The sequence below is a fragment of the Brienomyrus brachyistius genome, chromosome 9 (assembly GCF_023856365.1).
Source record: "Brienomyrus brachyistius isolate T26 chromosome 9, BBRACH_0.4, whole genome shotgun sequence".
In the NCBI taxonomy this organism is placed as follows: Eukaryota; Metazoa; Chordata; class Actinopteri; order Osteoglossiformes; family Mormyridae; genus Brienomyrus; species Brienomyrus brachyistius.
In genome coordinates this window covers 18,623,439-18,648,393 of record NC_064541.1, presented here as the reverse complement: position 1 = coordinate 18,648,393, position 24,955 = coordinate 18,623,439, and positions in this window count along the sequence as shown.

The window sequence follows — 24,955 nt, the reverse complement described above, 5'->3', positions numbered from 1 at the left end:
AACAGCAAGTGTTTTGACCAGCTATCTCTAGCATACTCATTAGTATAAAATAATTTAACAGTTGTTACCCTTGTTCATGAAACATGGCCCTGGCTGGAACGGAAACAGATTTCTGCTGTCTGTAATCCCTACAGAAGAGAGACCGAACTTTCTGTGACATGCAGGGCAGAGGGCATTCCTCGAGTACGGCCGGTGAGGGTCTGCTGATCCAAAATCATCGTTCTCCTCTTCTGCACCAATCGTTGCACATGATTTAAAGCGTATTGCTCGCCAAGATATTTAAATGAATTTCAAATGAATTAAATATTTAATAGGGGTAAACAGTGGGAAATGGCCTTCTAGCAAACAAAGCCTGATGGGGGAGTCCTCTAATGCTGTCTTGCCTCCCCCCTCTCTCTATCCCAGAGCAGTGTTGTCGATGATTATCACGCTGGCACTTTGGCACGGAGACCACCGAGGGCTCAAGGTCGCCTTCTCACTTGGTCCTCTTGAAAGCTGCGGTATCCCTGTCTAAGTCTGCCACTCATGCTGTTCCCTCATCTCATATTCCACTGTGGTGCTGGGAAGTCCACTGGAACCTGTAATCCATTCATTTTGAATATGCTGACCCCAAACTGTGGACCGTAACACAGCACCAGAGGCAGGATCTAATGGTAGCAAACGTCAGTACATTACTGTATACCAGAACTAGGCATGTGCTGGGGGGCCTGGTGGGGGTTGGGGGTGCCTCAACATCTGCTGCTTTTGCCAGAAGAATTGAAAGTACCCCCTTTTCATGTTATAATTGCTGCTTTTCAAAATCTCCAATCAGGAAAGCTTACTGAGGAGAACCCCCCCCTCCTTCCTGGCAGGCAAAAAATTTACCGAGGGGACACCCCCAATCAGGAAAATTTACTGAGTGGGGGCAAATTGTACTGGTTATCCGCCACCCACCATTCGAGCACCTGCCCCTTGAAAAGTCTGTGCAAAAAATGATTATGGATCAGCAGACCCTCACCGGCCGTACTCAAGCAATGCCCCCTACCCTGCATTTCACAGAAGGTTCAGTCTCTCTTCTGTAGGGATTACAGACAGCAGACTCTACATCACCGGCAAGAACTGATTTGTTTGCAAAGTCAGACAATGTTTTAGGAGATTTTAGTTTTAAGGTTGATCTGGGACACCCTCATCTCCGCAAGCCTGCTGTCCTAGACATCCAGAACCGTCCCAATAGAACGAAAGGTCATCTGGCCACATACCAGTGTCACACCCTGCAGTGGACAAGATGCTCATATAAACTACAGCAGCCGCCCTTCTGGCTGCCAAATAAGCAGATCTTCTGAAGAGACAGGCTCCTGTGTCCCGGAGCAATTTATTTATGCCCTTCCATCCCCGTAGAGCCAACATGGCCGCACCCTGGGCTATTATGGCATCCTTCAATCCCATTATTAGCTTTTGGCCGATACGCACCTCTGTGGACCCCGACGCATGAGGGCATCTCCTGCCCAGCCCGGGTTGCCATCTGCTCCGTCCAGCCTACGAAGATGGGCTGGGACTCTCCCCACCAGAGTGGGGTGGTCTTCCGTTGTGCCTGGTGAGTGCCGGAGACACGGGAGCGAGCCGATAAAAAAATGACTCAACTGGTCTAGGATGGCTGCACCTGGTCACACTGGTCAGCATGGTGCAGTGAAAAAAAGTCACCTGGCAAGTGCAGTGCCTGCCATCTGCTACAGATGTCCCTAATGGAGCTCGATCACTGGTCGGGTTGAGAGTAAATACTGCAACAGAGGGTGATAACATTGTCACATCCTTATACATAAAACAGTGAAATCAGCTTTTTTCAGTGCCCTCTTTTATCAGTTTAAAACCAATAATCCATGCGTGAGTGTTGTGTGCCTCAATGGGTTAGACTGTTATGCCTGTGATTGGAAAGTTGCCAGAATAAATCCCAGCATTGGCAGAGTACAGTCACTGCTGAGTCCCTCAGCCAGGCCTGGAGCCCCAAATTGCCCTAGAGACTGGCTGACCCAGCCTTGTCTATTGTATTTCTCTTTGGATAAATGTGTCTGCTAAATGACTGTAATGGAAACTCTCCCAAATTAAGTGCTTAGACAAATAATCGCAAAGAGTTCCTTTGCATTCATATAAATAGCCAAAGTTTTTGGTATGGAAAAAATGGGCAAACTTCACATCTGTCGGGCTGAAAGCTTTACTGAAGAACATCCCATATTTAAAGACTATCATCAAGTGCTTGTGGAGCTACTCAGGGGAGCAGAGAAGTCAGTTGCTTAAAATGGGCTCATCATGTCCTTTCACTTTAAATATTTTGTTTAACGCATAAAATCCCTTCTGGTATATCTGAGCACTAATGCATGGCACCAAATACTAAAAGGATAACTTGGCTTTCACAGAGCTTACTATTAGCTGGAAACAATGGGGTTTTGGTGACTGAAAGCAGGGTAAAATTATGTTAAAATAGTAATATAATAATAAAAATGTTGATGGCACATCACCACTAGCACATCTGCAAGACAGTCAGCTGAAATTCAATATTCTCCAAGTAACCCTTCCACTGCTGTCTACTCCAGAAGCTTCAATCAAAATCGTCGCGGAGGTGAAACTTCAAGAAGAGGCTAGCACGTGTGTGACACCCTTCAGCTTCTTTTAAATGCTATACTATTTATAAAATGTCCTCCTGGTCCACAAGGTGCCACAGACTGAGCTTTCATTCGGATGATGGATGGACTGTCACCCATAAGAAGTGAGCTCCTTGCTATTACTATATTATTGCGATTTGACTCTTCATGGTGTGTACTGTCATTTTCATCATACATCCATTGACGGCACCCAAAAAAACTGCAACGTGCAAACAGATCCAGACTGGTACTGATTTTTACTAATTTTTAAGAGGTTGCACCGACTAGATATTAGATTCAATAGCTGCTGTCCTGGGTATGACGTTAAACTGCATCCAGCCCTGCAAGCGGTCCTACAACTTGCATAATTTGGGAATTGGTGGCGAGATTGGCACTCCAAAAATACTCACACAACTCCGAGAAAGTAGACTGTGCTCCTTCCTGCTCTCTGTGCGAGTAGCTCTGCTGTAGCTCTGCCGCAGACAGGAAGGCCAAATGCATCATGAAGGGGACGGGGCAAAGATCTCGAGAAAGAAGGGAAGAGTGAAAACCGTCAGAGAGCCAGTGGGGTCAGACCTGTTGGGGATCAGAACTGGTGTGCTGCCCATTGCAGGGCAACACTTGGGTTCTAATCTGCGGCGGCCCGTCTGCGTTGGTGCGTGGAGCATCCTGGCATGACGATCATCTCCCCCTGTTGTCGGCGGAGCTTCATAAACTCTGCACTTCAGTGGCGGTGCTCTCTAAAGCATGCAGACGAGGGAGCGGCCAGATCTCCACATGTGGGAATGCCACTCTGATGGCTGTCATACTCCGGTTGGTGTTGATGTGCTGGGTTGACTCCTCCCGATGGTATCTGAGGTCTCTCCTTTCAAAATGCATATTATGAGACTCAGATTAAGGTCACCTCTGGGTGTCTTGTCTGTTGTCTCTGTATATATTCCTACTGCAGTGAATGATTATTCGCAGCTTTGTTCTATGATTGAGGGCTGCCCATGAGGTGACACTCCTCTAGTCACTGATTTTAATGCGACCACTGGAACTGACAGGGCTCACAGCCAGTGTAATGTGACCTTGGTGAAAGTGGCTCCATGTTCCTCGACTTTGCAAATGGTCAGGGTCTGCGGGTCACTGGATTCCGGTTCCAGTGCCCTGAGCTGCATCATTGGACTTGGTACTCCAACACTGGTTGTGCAGCAAAGGAGATCGATTACATCCTCGTGGGCAGATGCTGGATGCTCCTACAGAACTGCAGGGTCTAAGAATTGGCAAGTTTGTGAATTCTGAGCACAGACTAGTTGCTGCTACTCTGAAGATTCAGTTTAGGTCCAGTAGGATCCCACCTAGTAAAAGAATGAGGCTGGACCAGGCCTGTTTGAGAAGAACTTGCATAGATAAATGTGATTGCTGATCCTAATGTTATGTGGGTGTCCTTCTGTGAGAAGACCATGAAGGTTGCTGTGGGTTGTGTTGATGTTGGTGGTATTTCCTGAAGCAGTTGCTTCATCTTGCAGGGCACCTTGGATATTATCGAGCGTTGCAGCATACAGTTTGATGGCAACTCTGGTCCGTACTGGGAATTGACAAGGACAGCTGTGAGCCCTCAGAGGGCAGATGAGGCGTTTGTTAGAGGAATCTGAGAACAAGTCACTGACCATCTGTGGTCTAGTGACTTATGTCCTGCTTACAGAGGAATCAAGGCATTACACACACCCAAATAGGTTCCTCAGACAGTCGCAGTCAGGGCAGGTAAAGGAAAGGCCCTTACAGATGATGCTGCAGTTGTGACCCACTGGGCTGGTTACTTTGAGCAGCTGTTTAAAGCTGAACTGCTGACTACGATGTTGGACATCTATGGGTCTATGAGGCTGATCGTTTGATTGGCTGTGAACCACGCAGTCCCGCATGATTTCACAGGTGGTGAACCAGCTGCGGGTAGGGAAGGCCACAGGGATCTGTGAACTTCTCCAGGCCAGTGGTAAGGCTGTCCTCCTTGTGTTGCAAGCAATCTTTACATCCATTTGGGACATAGGTGCCATCCCCAATGTTTGAAAATGGGACTTGTTTTCTCTATGCGAATATCAGCGGAGTTTCTTTGCAACTCTTGTTAGTCTTCATAAAGTGTTTGACTCGGTTGATAGAGCTGCCCTGTGGGACATCGTGAGACTTTGCGGAATCTCCCAGAAATTGCCGGCCTGTACACTGGTACTGTGAGTGCTGTGCAGAGTGGAGAAAGGACCTCTGAGTTCTTCCCAGCTAATTCTAAGGTTCATCAGGGGTGTGTTTTTGTTGCTACTCTGTTCAGTGCTTTGCACGGACTGGGTGTCGGGCAGGGTAATGGGGTCCAGCAGCTGTGGGACATCTGTTGGTGTAAGATTTACTGATGTTGACTTTGCCGATGATGCCGTGATCTTCATGGAGTCATGGAGTCAGGGGAGGGTCTGATTGGGGCTCTTGAGAGACTGAGTGAGGAGTCTGAGCATCTAGGCTTATGAGTGTCCTGGGTTAAAACCAAGATCCAGACCTTAAATGAGCACACAGTGAGTTTGTCTGCAGAGACAATGTTGACCTCATAGAGGGTCCAATTACCTTGGCGGTGACATTCGTGTCTCTGGGGATTCTTCCGGTGAAGTCAGTTGATGGATTGAGAGAGCATGGGGGGTCAGGAAGTTGCTACAAAGGGGTGTGTGGTTTTCCTGATGTCTTTGTTATGGGATGAAGGTCCAAGCCTTTAGAGGCCTGGTGCTCCCTGTCTTGCCATATTGCTGCGAGACAAGGACACTATCCAGTGAGCTGAGATGAAGACTGGTCTCCTTTGCATGCCGTTGTAGCACGTTTCCCTGATATTGTTATGACTCACAGGATTCTGATGGTTGAGGACCCAAGCAGCTGGACCAGGCCAAGAGGATGCCCATGTAACACTTGTGGCTGAGGTAGATAGATCGATGTTTCCGGAGGGTAGGATTGGACTGTGTTTCAACCTGGGGGGACATCAGTGGGGATCCTGAGGTGTTTCGTTCTGTGGTGGGCATGACAAAGCACTGTACCAGTGCATGATTCCCAACCTGACCTCTCTCTCTCTATATATTTATATATATAGACAGTAATATATGTATATATTATCTTTGTTTCTTTATCACTGTCTCCTTAAGTACTTCATGCAGCGTTCAAACAGGGCAGACTTTAAGGTACGTCAATTATTTGAGTGTGAATCTAAATAGGTATTTTTGATCCTCCTCCAACTCACGCTTCCAAACTTTAATATTAATAGCTCTCAAATGCCCATCCGTTTCTGGCATGATTGATAAGACCAAATCAATTTTGTTTATAGAAATAAATAATTCAATTCATCGCAACCGGAATCACAGTGAGAGCTTGAGAGACCAGACTTCTTCAAATGAGTTGTGAGGCAGACCTTTGAAAATAAAGGTACAATGTAGAGGTTTCTGATTTTTTTTATTTATTTAAGACTTTTGTAAATTTCAGTCAAATTTATAATTGCAGTTCGTGCCGTCAACCATTTTTGCCAGTTAGGTCAAAGACCATGTGGCCGCTTCAATGCCGGCAACCACAGTCTCAGACAAAGAGGGATTTACCTGTTCAGTCGACACTCCCTCAGAAGATGATGGGGTTTCCTCCAGGTGTGCATGTGTGCGTGTGTGAGTGTGTGGTGTGTGAGTGTGTGAGTGTGTGAGTGTGTGAGTGTGCCCTGCGATGGGCTGGCCCCCCATCCTCGGTTGTTCCCTGCCTCATGCCCATTGCTTCCGGGATAGGCTCCGGACCCCCCGCGACCCAGTAGGATAAGCGGTTTGGACAATGGATGGATGGATGGATGGATGGATAGTTAGATGCTAACTGCATGTCATTGACTCTGTGCATGTACTCAGCACATTGACAATAAAGTTGAATCTAATCTAATTTGTGTTTCGTGTTGCACTGCATTTATTCTAAAACATCACATAATAACGCACATTAAAAACAAACCTGAGCCTAGAAACTCTGTACAGTACATACTGTCGGAGTGTTTGAGTTTTGGTTGGATGAGAAATGTAGAAAAAATTTTCTAGAGACAAGAGAAAATGGGTTCAAGCCGGTGCTTGTTTCTGCTTAAAAAGTTTTGGTGATGGTCTTTGAGTTTGATATGCTGAAATAATCCTTGACCCCATTTTATTTGGTGTTTCTATTTAATCCAGTACTTCTCTGTTTAATCCCTGCTCTCCTGCTCCTTTGTTCCGTCCTTTGGCTGCCCTGCGCCGCGTAAAGTTTAGCCACTGTTAGAGCTCAGGTGAAACACAAAATAATCTGTTATGTAGAGGTAGTAAGCACTGTGTCAGTTAAGGACGTGGACGTGTAACCCGAGGCTTTCCAGGCTGAGTGGAAACCCTGCTGCTGTATCCTTAAGCAAGATACTTAAACCAAATTAACTGAGTGAAATATCCAGTAGGATGAAAAGAAGCATGACTGGAATCTGATGCCGCTGTAAATCAGAACATATTTTGTCACATTTGAAGCAACATTCTACAATTGAACCTAAACAAAAGAAAACCTAACATGTTAAACATTTACATAATTATCATATTTCTCAGTGCTTGTCTGAGAAACCCACATTATTATCTTATCTGTTCAGTTTGGTCCTCAGTGTTCTCTTTCTGAAGGAAAAAGTTATGTGGCACCCTATAACATTTCAAGCTATTGAACATCACCAATAAAAGCATATTAAGTGGTGTTATACCTTGCAAACATTGATGCATGAAGTATATCTACAATAAAGAGTCTACATATTTGGCAGAACCTTAATATATAACCTTATATAATCTTTCTCATGAGTTACGTGACCACAACTTTCACAGCTCAGTGGTTCTATTTATTCACATCCATGTTCCATTTTCGTCTTTTTCTTGTTCCTGCTTTTTTTAAAAAATCGCTGACTCGGATAGCTTAGGTGCCAAGCTGGTCACCAGCCATGCCCCATTGCCTTCCAGTATGCCACATTAGCGGCTACCCGGGCTCACTGAGACTAGCCCCCGCCGGATGACAAAGGCTGTCCTCCACACTCCAGGTCGCTGCCAGAGCCTCTGAGAGCCTGACGCTTTCTGCGAGGCAGCACAGCCACCGGGGGGCACCGCTGCAGTCACCCGTGCTCTTCGTTACGTGACGCTCGGAGCGGAGAGCGGCCTGAGGCAGGCACTCTGTGGCTTTGACTCAGTAACACCATCTGGAAAAGCCCTCTAATGCTCCCGTCCCTCCAGCACGTCGTACCATATGCAGTCACACTGAGCTCCTGCGGTTCAGGAAAGTCACTGAGTGCTGAAGGAAAACAACATGTGTGCAAAAGTGTCCAAAAACTTAAACTCATATCTCAATCCGTGTCATTTGATTGGAAACTGAAGTTAAAACAGACTGGCAACCGCGGCAACCATTTTTAATTGTAACAAACATTACGATTAAGGTATGGAAACATTCATAATGTCCAGTTTTCCTGAGGTTCCCAGAACGTTGTCTCACCACTGCACCTACTACTATAGATAAGACTAATAATATTCGAACAAATGGTAATTTAAAGCAGCAGGTAATCCTATCACTTTAGACTTCAAATGTCTTGGATTTCCAGATGCTTATTTTCCAAAGCGACTTACAGTAGAGGGAAGGGTTACAATTTATGTTTGCACCCTGGGACCTTCGCATCGTTCTACTTGTTGAACGCCAGGAGATCAACAAGCAAGCTTGTGTATTTCCGGATGTGTACTTTTCATTTGGCTACGTGCGTTTGTCATGTTCATCTCCTTCCTGTCCCAATAAACAACACCTTCCATTCATTCTTGCGGCAGCAAATGTGAAGATGCTTGAGATAAAATGTAATCGACTATTATTTTCTGTTATTTGGCTCTTTGTTTTTGAGTCTGCAGAGGGTGTGTTTGGTCACCAGACAGATACACAAATATTGATCATTTTTCATGGTCTGCTCCGTTGGGGTGTCCTACTTCGCTTTGCTGACTTGTAATTATCCAGTTAAAATTATTTTGCTATTTTTCCGAATGGAAAATGTAATTTTGCTACCTTTGAGTGCCGTGGTTATAATGAAACATTTTCCTGAATACTTTAAACATATGGTTCAAATGTTTTCATTAACTTCATTGCAAAATCTTTGCCCTGCCTCGCTCTCTGTTTTGGAATTGTTCGGTGCACAGTGTATTGAAACACGTCACAAATCATTAGCGTTTTATTTTTGTTTGAGTTGGTCTCTACGTGACAGGCAGTGCTATTGTTGACTAAAACGAGATGGCACACATGCGAAACGCTGCTGTCTGATTTATTACCTGGCTACTGTTGGGGATTTGGAATCTCTCTGTTAGATGTAAAGGAGAACTGCTGGCTTTCTGGCTTATCAGTTTGTGTAACAGAAAAAGCTCTTCACAAGCAGCTGTTCACAGTGTCAGTTTAATGAATTACCATAAGCATACAGATAAACTTTACCATATGACGCGCTTTTTGTTAGATTTTAAGGAAAAATAAGAAACAAACCTAATTATAAAGTTTCATAACGATAGTTCACATATGTATTGCAATTTTAAAACGGTTTATACATTTGTTACAACACATTATGTAATACTGCCACATTATGTAATAACTCAACAAAATGTTACAAATTTATAGACTACATTATTTAATTTTATATTGCAACGTTATCATTATTATTATCAGCATTCAATTTGTTACATTCTGTCGAGTGATTGCGTAATGCGTGTTACAACATTTGTGCATTTTTAATTACACACAAAGGCAGATTGCATCTATTTCTTTTGGGACAAACCTGATTTATCACCTGCAGTGTTGCTGTAAAGCAAAGGCAGAATATGCATTTCACTGGAGAGCAGGCCAACGTCGCGCACCCCCGTACGTATATTTGCTCAGACAGGGGCAACTGAAAGTTGATAATCTGGGGCGTGTATAGGATCAGTGCCACAGGGGCACTGGCCCCAGCTGAAAACTGATTGGCCCCCAGAGTGCCCTCATCCCTGTCACTCACCAATTCAAAACAGATTATTGGCTCATGCCTCAACCTTAAAAAAATACTAGAACTGCTCTATCGCTGATACACCCAAATCGCATGAGGAACCCCAGACTACCTCAGGCTACCTTTACAAACATGTAAATCAGTCACGTGCAGCTGGAGTCAGAGATTTACTATCACACAATGGCATCTTTCACATCCCTGACCGCACTGAACATACACAATGTACAGAACATACACAGGCTCTCGCGATGAGGTTCTCAGTTAGTAAACACACGTATGATAAGTGAAGAGGGAGTCATACAACCGGGGCACGAGCATGTGGCTGGCTTTGCACCGTCTGCTGTAGTGCATGCTGATGAATGCCACGTCTGTCACCAGTGGTCTTACAGGGCTTAAGCCCCAAAGGTTTTTAGTGCCCCTCTGAAACAAATCATTTCTATATGCTCTCATCAGCTTTAGATCATTTTAACAGGACGTATTGTAGATACTGGATTCCATGTCTAGGAGTTCAGTGTGGCTACATCAAGTTAATATACGTTAAATCAATTTGCAACGAATAGGAGAAAAGGTTCCCATTGCAAATGACAAAGTTACTTCAGTCCACTGTGTCTAGGACCGGAAATATCGGTTAATAATGAGATGGGCTTGGAAGTTGTGCTGGAGGTGGACATCCCTAAAGCTCTCTGCTTGTTTTTATTATTCCTGACATTAATGTGGTCGCCGTGTCATGTGACGATCAGGTTTCCTTTTCTCCCCACTTCTCAGCCTGGTCTCAGCAAGCCTTGTCTTCTCAGACTGAATTCTCATCCCAGGCTTTTGCTGGACTTAAGAGCAATATTACTAAACTGATGACATTCTTCTGTTCACTGACTCGAATCATGATGTCTGTAAGTGCTTTCAGCTGGATTACTGTGGCATCCCATTGGTGGGGGCGGGGGGGGGGGGCGTGTGTTCTGACCTTCAGTTTTACTTTTCCTTATTAATCCATGCGGATGCTCGGCATGCAGCCAGATTTTGGGAGACTTAAGGGACACTTATCGTGAAATTAATATTTTACTGAAGTAGTGCTGATGTTGCAGGGCGCCAGCCATTTCCAAGTTGATTTCATTGCTGGAGCTCTTGGTTTTCTGCAATATTCCTTTGCCTGAAGGCAACCAAATTGTTTGGTACTTTCTGGAATTAGTCCAAGCGATTTAATTTTTTGAAAGACTTGAAACCAGTCAGCATGAGCTTCATTTCATAAACAGAATAACTGATTCTGTACCAGACAAAAAAAGTCAAATAATGTGCAGTTTTAATTATAAAACCATCCACCCATCTTCCGTGACATCTTATCCTGTATTAGACTGTGATGAGCATATAGTATATGTCAGTAAGCAGAGAGCACATGAGAGAAAACACCATTAAAGGGGAAACAACTGAAAATTAATCTTTTTCATTGCTAACCATGGGAATAAGCTTTTAAAACTATTTTCTAAAGGATATTTTCATGTATTTAATAATGAATGGTGGTTTTGCGGCTATGGGACGTCACAAATTGGCAGTATGTTTTGGAAACTGTCACCTCCAGGGTTCCTAATGAAGCCAACAACTGCCGGCACCTCAATGACAATACTTCAGGCCGGTGATGTTCAGCTGGCTCTGGAAAATGTGCATTTTGTGTTCTCGCAAACAACGAGAAAGTCACTCAACCGTACTTTGTAGTCTTTTGCAGTCTATTAATTTTGAAATTAATTTTAAAAACGAGGCATAAAATTTAAAAGAAAGTTTCAGCACAGAGAGAAGGATGATGAGGTCGCCGTCATGAGTATTGACATTATACGTCTCGGTATGTCAGGGGAAGATGTTTTGCTGTAATCTGAAGAACACTTTACTTTCAGGCCGGACGCTTCTCCGCAGCTTGCTACTTATCACATGTGACAGTTTAGCTGCCCTCCAGCGAGGAATGATTGTACCGTAAATGAAATGCAAACCACACTGGCCTTGTCAGATATCACTTCCGACTGGTATTTGAACCTGGTTGCCTCAGGTATGAAATCATCCACTAGTTTCCGGCGTTCGCTATAAATACCTCAAAGTAAATCACCATGGTAGAGGAGAGGAAAATGAGAGAGAGAGAGAGAGAGAGAGAGAGAGAGATGGGGGGGCGGGGGGGGGGGAATACTTCTGCAAAGTCAGTAGGATCCTTCGTCAAGAAATTGGTTTGAGAACTTCCCAGTAAGGTTACATTCTAGCACTTTCCCAAGTTTATGCCTGCTGCCCCTCTCTTGATTGCCTGAAGGTAGTGAAAAGATTAATTTTGAGTAGTATTTTACATTTTGGGGAACAGAGCTCCCAAGATCACAGTAAGGGGATTACAGTGAAAATGCAATCAATCAGGGTTTTACTTTCCGCTGGTAGACAGTCACCTTATAGGCCCTAAAATGATGTGTTATTCATTTAAAGAAATATAAAAACTCCCATACTGCACTGCAGGCCACACATATACGTTCTGCCCTAAATTAATTTCAGCTTTGCATTGGGTTCAGTTTGATGTTAGATGTAGCATCTGAAACCAATCAACTGAGATCAATGCTAACGAATCACTGATCAGGAGCCCAAAGTTCACATGAGAGTTAGAATATATTCACATGCTATGATACAGCAAAGCACCCTTTTACTTTTGGAACGTATGAAATTGTTATGACATGAGTACTGCTTGAGTTCAAATATTCAAATTTTTAGTGCCGTTAAAGTTGCAATATTAATCAATAAAGTCCATATGTCAGGTGTTACTATAAAACATCCGCCAACATACTTTATTGACAATTAATCTTTGAGAACTAGTGAACCAATGACCCATGCAGTGGCAGTTCAGTTATGGGTTTGCTGCATGTGTAGAGAGCTCACTTGTAAATTAAAAAGCTGCATATATAAATTTCTGGCTAGGAAATCAATTGGTTTTCTGGGGGACGAAAGGAACAGTGAAGATAAGTCAAACAAGCTGGCAAACAATTTATAATTTCCAGACACTGAAATAGCCTGATATCTACAAACACATCGAGTACAAACTGTGAACCGTAGGGGATCATTCTTTTTCTGAATTTGTTGGGAGTTAACAGGGAGGGTAAATTGTGCCGTCATACCTGAATGCGGCTTCTTACTGCGATTAACTGTTTTTAGTTTTTTATCCCTATCAGGGATTCTGAAAAATCCATATCCAATATACGTGCCACTCTCCTCTTAGCCCCTATGAAAGCCTCCTGTGTAGTGCTGCAATACTTTATTTATTAGAATAAGTTTCTTTCCCACAATTTAATCTAGTTAGATTACTTATCTGATCTTTTAGAATTAGTTTTGGTTCAGTTGAACGGCAAGTGGATCAGTGCTCATCGACTTTTCACACGCGACAGTTCCAGACATATCATATTATTTGCTTGTTTTTAGTTGAATTCCGCCAAATACTCACTTATGTTCTTTTTTGGGATTATTTGAAAATATATTAGGAGCCTGGTCTTTTCACGAGCTTAGACTACAGGCGTTTAAATATAAATAAAACTATTTATAAGCCTCTGTTCCATTGTTGCCACAAAATGATGATATTCACAAACACAATGACTATTAATGGTAAATTTGAAAGACAATGAAACAACTCAAATATGAAACTACATGAATTTAGGTTTGCATTGCTTACACATCACACAATATGCTTGGAATAATAAGTCCATCCATCCATCATCCATTTTCCAAACCGCTTATCCTACTGGGTCGCGGGGGGGCCCGGAGCCTATCCCGGAAGCAATGGGCACGAGGCAGGGAATAACCCAGGATGGGGGGCCAGCCCATCGCAGGGCAGGAATAATAAGTCATATATTCTAATTAGTGATTTCCTTGTTTGTTTGAATCTATACTAATATGTCATATTCAGTGACATCAGATGGATATTATATTGCAGAGTATTGTCGAATTCATACAGATTATTTTGAAATATTTTTTTCTAGATACTTTATTGTCCATTATAGGTGAGAAGATAAAAAGGCAGAAGCACAGAAGAAAAGTTGTGAGCATTTCAAAGAATTTTGAGATGTTCTTAGTCAAAGTACAGCACCTCTGGACGGAAGCAGAGACCTTCCTCAGAAAAGTAACTTTGCTGTCTCTGTTGAACCATTAAATGTGTGATTGCATGAGCAGCTACGACTGGACTTCAGCTCTTTATCTGACTTAATTTACAGCAGATCACCTTCCTGTTTCTGCTCGAATGGACGAGGCGGCACGGATGATTTATTCCACGGTGAGCAACTACTGAACTGATGACACCCCTCCGCAAATCCAGGGAATCCGCACAATTCCTTTATGAACTTCCCAAAGCGTGGACACGGGTCCGAGAAAACAGGGGTGGATGGCGGTCAGGGCAATTTAATTGTAAACTTGCCAAAATACCCATAGTGCAGCTGTAAAGTCAGGTATTGTGTTTGATTTAATCCCTTGTATGCTGAGAAAAAAGGGGAGAGAGAGGAAGACAGAGGGAGAATGAGAGAGAGAGACGGAGTCAAACACTTTTGGAGATGGGCACAAATATCCAAGGTTAATTTTCTGAGAAGGCTGCAGCGCCCAGATAAGACCATCCCTGCAAATGAGTTTTGCCTGCCTGGATTACAGCTAAATATATGCAGCTCCCCTTATCCTTCCGCTCGCTCCTCTGAAGTGCCGTAATTAACATAAAATGTGCAAATTTTATGCTTGGTTGTAACCACTCCTTATTTCATTGCTTGCTTTCATTTTGACTGTCTTTAAAAATATATATTTAGTATTGCTGAAGTTTACGTATTCCAGCTGACAAATATGTACTTGAAAATACAACATTATTTAACATCTCCGGACATAAGCTGTAGATAAATAAGTGCCTATATTTACCTTTATTTAGGGCTATACGTGGCATTCTTGGGTAATAACTGAAGTATAGCAAGAAACTGGACATTTAATTCAAGATTTAACATGGGCGATACTTAATTACATGCAATACTAAGGTTATATGTATAATATTCTATCTATATGAAATAGAATGAATTTCATGCCTCAGACTATAGTAGAATTGCATGTGTACCTGTTTTTGATGTTTGTAATAGATTCCTCCATCCATTCATTTATCCATACATCCATCCATCCATCCATTTATCCATCCACCCTTCATCCATCCATCCATCCATCCATCCATTTATCCATCCACCCTTCATCCATACATCCATCCATCCAACCATAGTCTCTTATCTACCTCTTACACCAGGAAATACAAGGCACAAGGCAGGGAACAGTAGATGGGATGCATGTTCATCAAAGAGCAGTTTGTTATGTGATTCAATATTTAAATTAGATTTAAAGTAAAATCAAGACGACTGTAGAAACAGCAGCAGTGTCGCATTTTTGAATAGAAAAATTGCTACCATTAATTATTATGACCGTTTATTATTTTTTAAGCATGGTTATTTTTCGGGACATTAGTGTGAAAGGTAGTGCTAGTCATCATACAGCCTCTACTTTTGACTTTAACTATAACCTGTGTGGGAGATTAATTACTGTATTACAGTCAAACTCCTTGGAAAGTCTGTTTTTTGCGACAGATTGGCTGTGAGGTCTAAAGCCCCCCCACCCTCCCTGCCTACTGCCCTTTCCATTTGACAGTGTATCTGTGAAATCCCAGGAGAATCTCTACTTTCCAAAACTGCAATTGTTTCACAAAAGTTTGAAACATGTTTTTACGATTTTAGTTCGAGTTCAGGAGAGGTACATTCCAAAATGAATCATTTTTGCTTTGGGGTATAGGCAAGGCAGGAGAAATTATGCCTTTTTGAGCAGTAATACGCTTGCTATCATAATAGATTAGTATGAGTTAATAATACTAGGACACAGTTGAGCTTCGGTAAATTATAGATATGTATAGATTATAGAGTATGTGATGCAATATATCAGTTACACATGGTCATCTTTATTACGATTAGCCGTAGGATTTTGAAAAAGTATGGGCAGGAGAAACGCTTGGCTCTGCTCTGGCCAGGAGAACTTTCCTCACTGGGAGGAGGATTCCACTCCTTCTTTTCTTTTCTTTTCCCAGCGATTAAAGCTGCCAATCATTAACTTTGAGTTTCATCAGATGAAACTGCAGACACATTATTCATAGGTTTTTGCAAACATTGATATGGATTTAACAAGCTTGCTATCCATAAAATGTGAATAAGTTCTCCGATATTGAACAATAGTCCATATACCAATATGTAAACACCTGAGTCCTTACAGTCATAACCCAACGAGGCCAAAGACTGGCGCTCTCAGTGCGTCTGGATGCATATCAGTCTGCTTTGGTTGCCGCTGCTCTCGCCATAGATCACGGCATATCTGGTGCTGCAAGCTTCAATTAAATTGTGCCATTAAAATGGTCCAAGAACCAAATGGTGCTTATTGAGCCAAGGAAGGCTGGAGTGACTGTAAGCTTCTCAGCTCCAGCTGATGCCTATTTAATGCCTTTAATTCGCTGTACAATCGCAGGCCTCTGAACAAAACTCACGGTGTCTCTTTCTGTATTCAATGGGCAGATTCTTTCTAGACTTCCAGTGATCACCTGACATGCTGGGCTTCTGCTCGCTATAAAATACCACAACAGCTTGTTGGTAATTGATCAGACAAGTGAACTGTAAAATATTAATTTTCCACCTCAATAGCCAGATAAATCTCCCCGGAGAGGGATGAAAATATTGCTTATGTGCAGTTTGGTTTAGAGTGGTAATAGCATGGTTGCAGATAAGCAGAGTGTACATTCAAAGTTAGCAATGGTATCCCTTTTGCTTTCAAGCCCAAATGGTTATCATATTCCCACAAGCGGAATCATCGGCCCATGTGCTTGGCGAGCCATGTGTGCCACGTCTTCTGATTTCTAAATCGCTTTGCCAGTAAATAATTATTCGGTAAAACAGGTAGAGTTGTACAATGTTAAGTAATGCAAATCAGCTTGTTATAACACAGTAATTGTGCTGTCTATTTGACCAATGGGCTTGAACTTTTGAACTCAAAAAACCGCTAAAAAAAAAAAAAAAAACCTCAAGCACATGGTTATATACTTTGTTTATTTCTTTTCTGTGTGCTAGAGTATATTTTAATGGAGGGAACTCTGGATTAGATCCTGTTTTATTTGAGCTGAAAGATATAAAACTATGAGCAGGTGCAGGAAACGACAACAGAGAAACTGCTTTCTTTTAAGCTGCATGACTACAAATAACCAATTAACATGATCTCATTTGAGAATTAAAGATCCATATCAGCTATGAGACACAGAACTGCAACAGGATCATTTAAGAATTCGTGTCCTGCATAGCCTCCTGGTTGCTGGCTTTTTCAGTGCAAGTAGCTGAAACATTTATCACTGAAAGAATAAACAGATATATAAACTGTGGTTACTAACAAAGGGGGTGGTGCAGTGGTGTGGTGGTTAGCATTGTAACCTCGCACCTGTGGGACCTGGATTCGAGTCTCTGTGTGTAGAGTTTGCATGTTCTACCCATGTCATTGTGGGGTTTCCTCCAAGTACTCTAGTTTCCCCTCCACAGCCCAAAAACATGCAGAGGCTAAGTGGAGTTACCAAGTTGCCCTTGGCTGTGAATGGTGTGTGAAGATGCCCCATCCTAGGTTGTTTCCTGCCTTGTGCCCCTAGTGTCCTGTCTCGATTGTCCACTCCTTCTGTGTCCCACACCCCCTCATTAACCTCGTGTGGATTCCCCGTGTTTACCAGCTGTTTCTTGTTGCTGTTATTAGTCTGCATTTAAGTTCCCCAGTCCGGTCATTGGAAAGTCAAAGTGTGTTTTGCTTGCTTGTCTCTGCCCTTTTGATTAAACCCAGTGTTCCCCGATTTCCTGACTGCCGCTCCTCTGTCTATACGGTGACTAAAATATCCATTTAAGTTCTGGAAAACCCATACTTTAAATAGTCAAAATCATTCCTAACATGTCTACCTGATAACATATTTGGCCTTTAAATTTGTTCAGTATTGCCCATGAAGGCGTATTCCCCTGTAAACTGGAAATAGGGAGTTAAACGCCTGATCGCTCAAGATGGTAGCATATTACAGACAAACCGCTGTTGTCATCTCGGGTTGTGAAAGTCCAATCAGTCTCCTTCACTGGTTGAGATTCAACCATTTATGGATCCGCAAATTGCCATCTTCTGCTGTTTGCGCAGAGATTTGAGGCACTCCCCAGGGACGCTGGCACTGAGTGTCCCACGCAGTTTAGTTTCCTTGCCCCAAGCTAAGTGGCTTCATTCCATGATGATGGTGACATCAGGTTTACAAATTGGACATGTTTTTTGTGCAAGGATAGTACAATGGGTCCATGATTGTGGTACAAAAGAGGAGACCTGCCTTTGTTCGTGATTCCTAGGGCATCAGACTTATTTGTTTATACATTCCCTATTTTGTATGAAATGTTAAAGTATGATTATGAACTCTGCAGGTATTTTCTGGCCTTAATATCGACACCTGCTGCAATTTATCATTGTTGTCCGGGTGAAGCTGTTTTCATAACGAGTGGAACGACGGTCAAAGCACGTCCTACACCAGTGAGCCGGCTTTGGTCCTCATTATGTCACATCACCTGTCTCTGTCAGCTCGGATAGACAGCTGGATTGGTTCGCATGCTCCTTGCTCTACAGTGACATCTACTGGTCACTGGATAACAACTTGGAATCCAGGGAATTAACTCTCTGCACCCACTGTGTCAACGATTGATTGGAGAGTGAATAGAATCAATTGGCAACTACAGAGAAATTAGGAAAACAAAGTTTGTAGTCCCATGTCCTCTTTATTGTATATTACTCCACAAAGCAAAGCTGCTGATAATGATGATGTAAAATCCATCCATCCATCCATCCATCCATCCATTTTCCAAACCGCTTATCCTATTGGGTCGCGGGGGGTCCGGAGCCTATCCCGGAAGCAATGGGCACGAGGCAGGGAACAACCCAGGATGGGGGGCCAGCCCATCGCAGGGCACACTCAAACACCATTCACTCACACATGCACACCTATGGGCAATTTAGCGACTTCAATCAGCCTCAGCATGTTTTTGGACTGTGGGGGGAAACCGGAGTACCCGAAGGAAACCCCACGACGACATGGGGAGAACATGCAAACTCCACACACATGTGACCCAGGCGGAGACTCGAACCCGGGTCCCAGAGGTGTGAGGCAACAGTGCTAACCACTGCACCACCTTATTGATTACCATACTTTATCAAAATATATGAATGTGATCATACCAGTTATTTTGCCAAAAGTTAAGATAGCTTTGCTAATCCATTCATCCATCCATCCATCCATCCATCCATTCTTCAATCCATCTTCTAAGAACTAATTCTGGCCATGCTAATGTCATGAAGAAATCTAAGGTAAAACTGAAGCCGAGCGGTTAATGTGAAAGGCGTCGACTTTTAATGTAGTATTTTAAGGCACTGTCACATAATTAATCTTCTTTGCGGGAAAAGGTCTATTACAAATCTTGGTCATGCTCTGAAAAGCGCAGCGCGTGGAGATGTCACGGGCTGTCGAGCAGAAAGCCAGGGTGGTCTATATTTTAAACCAGACATATGTACATATTCCTCCTGTAGTCTATCGTCACTGTAGCTCGAGATTGACAGGATGCTTGTGTGGGGAGCCGGGACCTTTCCTGAGAGCCATTAAAATACTTCCAAGTCTACATTAAGGGGGGATGGACAGCGACTTCTCTCTCAATGATGATTTGCTTTTTAATGGACAACAGGGGTGCGATTCTGAATGCTGCTCTTCCACTTCAGTGACGTCCATGACGGTCTTCAGCGCGAAATGCCATCCCACCCTCCCAGATGATCAGTTATGAGAATTTTGTGGTACACGCTCATTACCAGCCGGAAGCAGATGACATCCATCTCCAACTGCACCTCAAGAGGCTTTATATAAAGCTTTTAAAAGTGATTTCATGCCCTCCCTTAAACTGGAAAGGAAAATGGCAGGGGTTAATATTATCCTTTCCGTGGCCAGGAGTGTATAGTGGAAATTACAGGGCTGATTATGGGCTTCCTGGGCTGGTTATGACGACTGCAAACGAAAGCCTCGCTCTGTGAAGCTTCCCGTTCCTTTCATCGGAAAAGGACCATGGAAGAGTGAATTTAAATGCGGAAAATATGATTCACAAATGGACAGGAGATGCCTTTTTGTTTATATCTGGTCTTCAATCACACAACCAAGTCGATTCCAATTCGATTCCTGGTTCAGTATTTAGGTTACTCTCCATCTCTTCCTATATTTTAAAGCTAATTTGAGTATATACTGTATTTGAAAGACACTGAAATGTAAAGTTTATGTCAGTTGTATTCTGCATTTTCATTAAATTGTGGGGAGATTTCATTAAATTGTGGGGTAAATTGAATCCTCTTCAAAATTAGTCAGATATGAATTTAAGGAAAAATAAATTAAAATCTATAATATCTATAATAATATTAAAATGATATAAATGATGAAAGTATTTACACTTATTGTAGTACAACAGAAGAATGAAAAATCGACAACGTGGTTGCATGTTAGTAATAAAGTGCAACATTTTGACTGTCACAGAGAACTAAGTATTTGTATTTATTGATAACATATCAGGTTGAAGTTTTTACTTTGTGTTTGAATGAATACTTGCTATTGTCCACCAGATTTCCCCTGCCAAATACATTTATTTGAATCTCTCGACTGAATTATATTTTGACACATAGAACCCCATGTGATTGCAAACCATGTATAACTCTCTTAAACTGGGAACATGTTGGCGACAGCCATACTGCCATTAATGATCCATGCGTCGTTATGGAAAAATCAACCCACAGATATTACATATATGGATGGTTGAGTACGAATATCATCTTTTGATGACTGTTGTAATGTTTTATGCCTAATTTAAATTGATGCCGGTTTAAATAAACCTGCCGCATCCGTAGCCGTGAGTTCTATCAGAAGAACGTCTCGCCCGGACCCTGGCTGCTTATGACACAGACAGATTTTCATAATTGCTGTGAAGATGTAACAGGAAAAATGAAAGGATACAAGATGCAACTAATAAAAAAGTGAAGGAGGAGGGAGGGAGGAAGGAGTCAGAACGGGAAGGAAACCGGAATCCCAGGTGCCAAGGCCCGTTTGCGAGATACACAGAGAGTTGGGCTGCCAGCAGGACGAAGATAATGAGGCAGGTGCTAGTGGCAGCTGTCAGGTGGGCGCTGACTGCCTCATCGGAGGAGTCACATGATCCACTGGCATGACGCTGACGATCTGCTTTGGAACTGCGCAAACTTTTATATGTGGCGACTGAGGTAAATAGGAGGCTGTTAAGGCTGGAACCTTTACAGTAGTGATTTGGCTGAGATTTTTGCATAATTGCGAAATTCTAAAAAGGGAGAAAACCAGACTTCTAAGACAATTTTTTTTTGTTCGCAGGAAAAAAATGATGCTGCTTATTTGTACGGCATTGCGATGGACTGAAATCCTATCCAGGGCGTCCCCAACCTTCTGTACTATGCTTCCTGCCTGTGACTCGGAAGTGAATCTCGCTGGATGGATGGACAGATGGATGGATGGACAGGGAGAAAGGAAGCGGCATCACATTCAACACATCTTCCATTAAAAAACCGTTAATTTGGGGATCCTTGCTGCCCAATATATTATATATTTTTATTATCATACTTTTTCAAGGGTCCCTGTAAAGTGCTGCCCCCAACCCCAAATGTGCTTGGGTATCTTACTGCGCCTCTGCTTGTTTCTTAATTGACATCCGACTTTAACATAGATATTGCCTGTTGCCAAGTGATCATGGACTTCAATTGTCATTGCAATCAGTCTCTCGTTACCTCAAAGGGGAGATTTGCTTCATATCAGTGAAGCTTGTTTGACTTTTGTCTGACCTTTCTTGAGCTACAGACACTTTCATTCATAAGCTACTAAACAGTGGTATCTTTAAATCAGGCTTGCAAAAAGCTTACTCCGGGCGAAATTGTTTGCTTTAATGAAGTGACCTTGTAGGATAAGTGCATTAAAACACTGATGGCAAATTACATTGTCTTTCAAGTGCTACACACTGTCTGCTGCCACTTTACCGTCTCAAGCTGAGCCCTTGCTGTGGTCCTATTGTGGGAATTTCCAAACTGTCCAGGGAAAAAAAATATTTCAGCTAGAATGGAGTTTTATTTTTACAGCTGGGAACCGGGCTGAGCTCTCGCACTTATTTTAGTTCAATTTAAAATAATTTAAATAGAAATGGTTGAATCAGTTGGTTAAACTTAATTCTACTTGTATATTTAAAATGTTGTGCTTGAAAGTGCTCTGCAGATTAACGTATGATTATCTTCTACACCCACTCTGATACCACAACAATGGCAAGACTAGCGATAACGCAAATTGTAGAAAGGTCCACCGAAATGTAATCTTATATAGTATCAATAACTGTCTGTGACGTAAATCAAACTTTGGCTGCTCTGAAATAATTAGAATTTTAAACAAATGTCAGTTGAAAATTGAATGCTGAACATTTTTTGTTTTTAACAGAACACATATTTTTGTTACTCTGAGGCGGCTTCTACAGGACTGCTGCAGTGCTTAGTAATGAAGCCTCATACTTCTGAGACTGGGGTCCTTGCCAGGGTTCCATGTGTATGGAATTAGCTTTTTGTCTTTGTGGGGGGGGCACTCTGGTTCCCCCTACAGCCCAAAAACATGCTGAAGCAGATTGGAGTTCCCAAATTGCCCATAGGTATGAATGCACACTGTGACGGGTTGGAGCCCCATCCTGGGTTGTTCCCTGCTTTGTGCCCTGCGATGGGTTGGAGCCCCATCCTGGGTTGTTCCCTGCTTTGTGCCCTGTGATGGGTTGGAGCCCCATCCTGGGTTGTTCCCTGCTTTGTGCCCTGTGATGTGTTGGTGGCCCATCCTGGGTTGTTCCCTGCCTTGTGCCCTGTGATGGGTTGGAGCCCCATCCTGGGTTGTTCCCTGCTTTGTGCCCTGTGATGGGTTGGAGCCCCATCCTGGGTTGTTCCCTGCCTCGTGCCCTGTGATGGGTTGGAGCCCCATCCTGTGTTGTTCCCTGCCTTGTGCCCTGTGATGGGTTGGAGCCCCATCCTGTGTTGTTCCCTGCCTTGTGCCCTGTGATGGGTTGGAGCCCCATCCTGTGTTGTTCCCTGCCTTGTGCCCTGTGACGGGTTGGAGCCCCATCCTGTGTTGTTCCCTGCCTTGTGCCCTGTGATGGGTTGGAGCCCCATCCTGGGTTGTTCCCTGCCTCGTGCCCTGTGATGGGTTGGCGCCCCATCCTGGGTTGTTCCCTGCCTTGTTCCTTTTGCCTGTAGCCCCTAGAATAGGCTCCTGTCCCTCGATAGGAAGAGTGGTTTCAGAAAGTGTATGGATGCACAACTCAGCAGGTCCTTGGTTTAGAATTAAGTCGATTTAAGAATAACCTACTTTGTTTAAATGAAAGATACAAATAATGTATTAACCCTGACTTACTTTCAAAAATTATTACTACAGATTCACCCGCAGGAATATACACAGGAAGTAGTAATTAAACATTCACAGCAAAACACAACAAACTCATCTGTCCACACACAGGGATAAAAGCACTCGGGTTTGCAGGCACACTGTGATGGACAGATGGACAGTCACAACACAGCCGTGTCACCATGCTATCCACCACAGGGCATTTGGGTGGATCTCCAGCGAATCGGACTGCCATAGCCTGACAAGCCAATGTGTCGTTAAAATCACACAGGAGGAAGAAATGCCGACGTGTGTCATCGGCATAGTGACTGTATGATGACTTTATGCATGATGTCGTTCCTGCTCTGTTTTGCATTCGTAAAAATGCAGCAGCAGCATTTTTAAGAACATGAAATAAATAGTCAATTTATTTAAAAAGGTATTGTTGAAATAGCAGCCTTAGTATTATTAATGCGCTTGAAAAGTGTGAAATGCAGTGCCCACTGGCACCCCCATCGACTTCAGGCTGCCTGCTAGTTAATCCATACACCAGTTTGTCTACTCCAAACTAATTTTCATGTTCACTGACTCCTCTGAATAGTTTTGCCTCACAACTAATTCAAATTTTATTTTGAATCTGCTAAACAGAGTGAAGGCGGCTGCTTAAGTCCAAAGAGTTTGATAGTAACTGTATCAATAATCCACTCTTTACGGAAACATTTACACAACAGATGCCGTTTTGAAAACACTTATTTTTTTAATCAAGTATCTATTTCCCACACTTTCTGTTGACATTCACATTTGACATGATTTGGATTTTGGTATCTAATCAGTACACCTGTCTATAACTTTTCTCAGTTCAATTCATCCACATTTTTTTCCTGATGCGAAATCTGTCAGGCGGGTGAAACATGGCAGCGAGGGAGCAAAACAACATTAGCATGTGTATGAGAGACAACTGCTGACACTATTCTGCTATCAGTTTGAAACCTCATCTGGAATCTCGTTACGCTTTTGCGGGTGAAGTGGTATGACTGAGATCTCAGACAAACATGTATTTTTGAAACACATACTTGCGGTCTAAAACGTCCAAGCGATTCAAGTATTTTAAGAACTGTAAGAAGCTAAAGATAGAGCACTATATAGAGACTGTAGCGAATTGGGGTTAAATTGGAGTATTAAAATGTTAAAACATTTACCTGTAAAAATCAATGAAAAAAATATGAAACAAACTGTGTCTGGTTCTTTTATGTTGTGTTTTGTTTTTCTTACTGCAGCGATCCTGTGAGAGCAGCTCATGGGTATGACATGCAGGGTCTGTTTGTGTGGGTTTGCCCTGTACTTCCAGGGTGGGTCTGGCTGGCCGTGATCCTGCATGTAACAAGTAGTTATGGAAGATTTGTCGATCAATACCGCTATAAATGTTGTTTATAATAATCCTTTGGACAACATTGGTCTGTTAAAAGCAAAGAAACGAAAGGATCGCCGTTAGTTAACTCGTGTGCTGTGGAAATATATTGCATCCTCAAGAGTATATGTTTACAATATGATTATTTCAAATTAAATTACTCCATAAAAATATAAAGTTAATGAATTTTAACATAAGTACACATTTATGTTTGTCCCTTAAAAACGTATACTCACTCTGCACTTAGAATAAATATATTTAAAAACTGCTTTATGGTTCATTATTGTTCATAGTAAAATAGACATAGTATGAGTTGAGCTGCACGTTTCTCATGTGAAAATCTAGCAAGGCTTCATCTAAATGGCCCTTCGCAGGAAGGCAAATGCGACGCGGCACGTCGCAGGCATGAAAACTCTCCCAGCGCT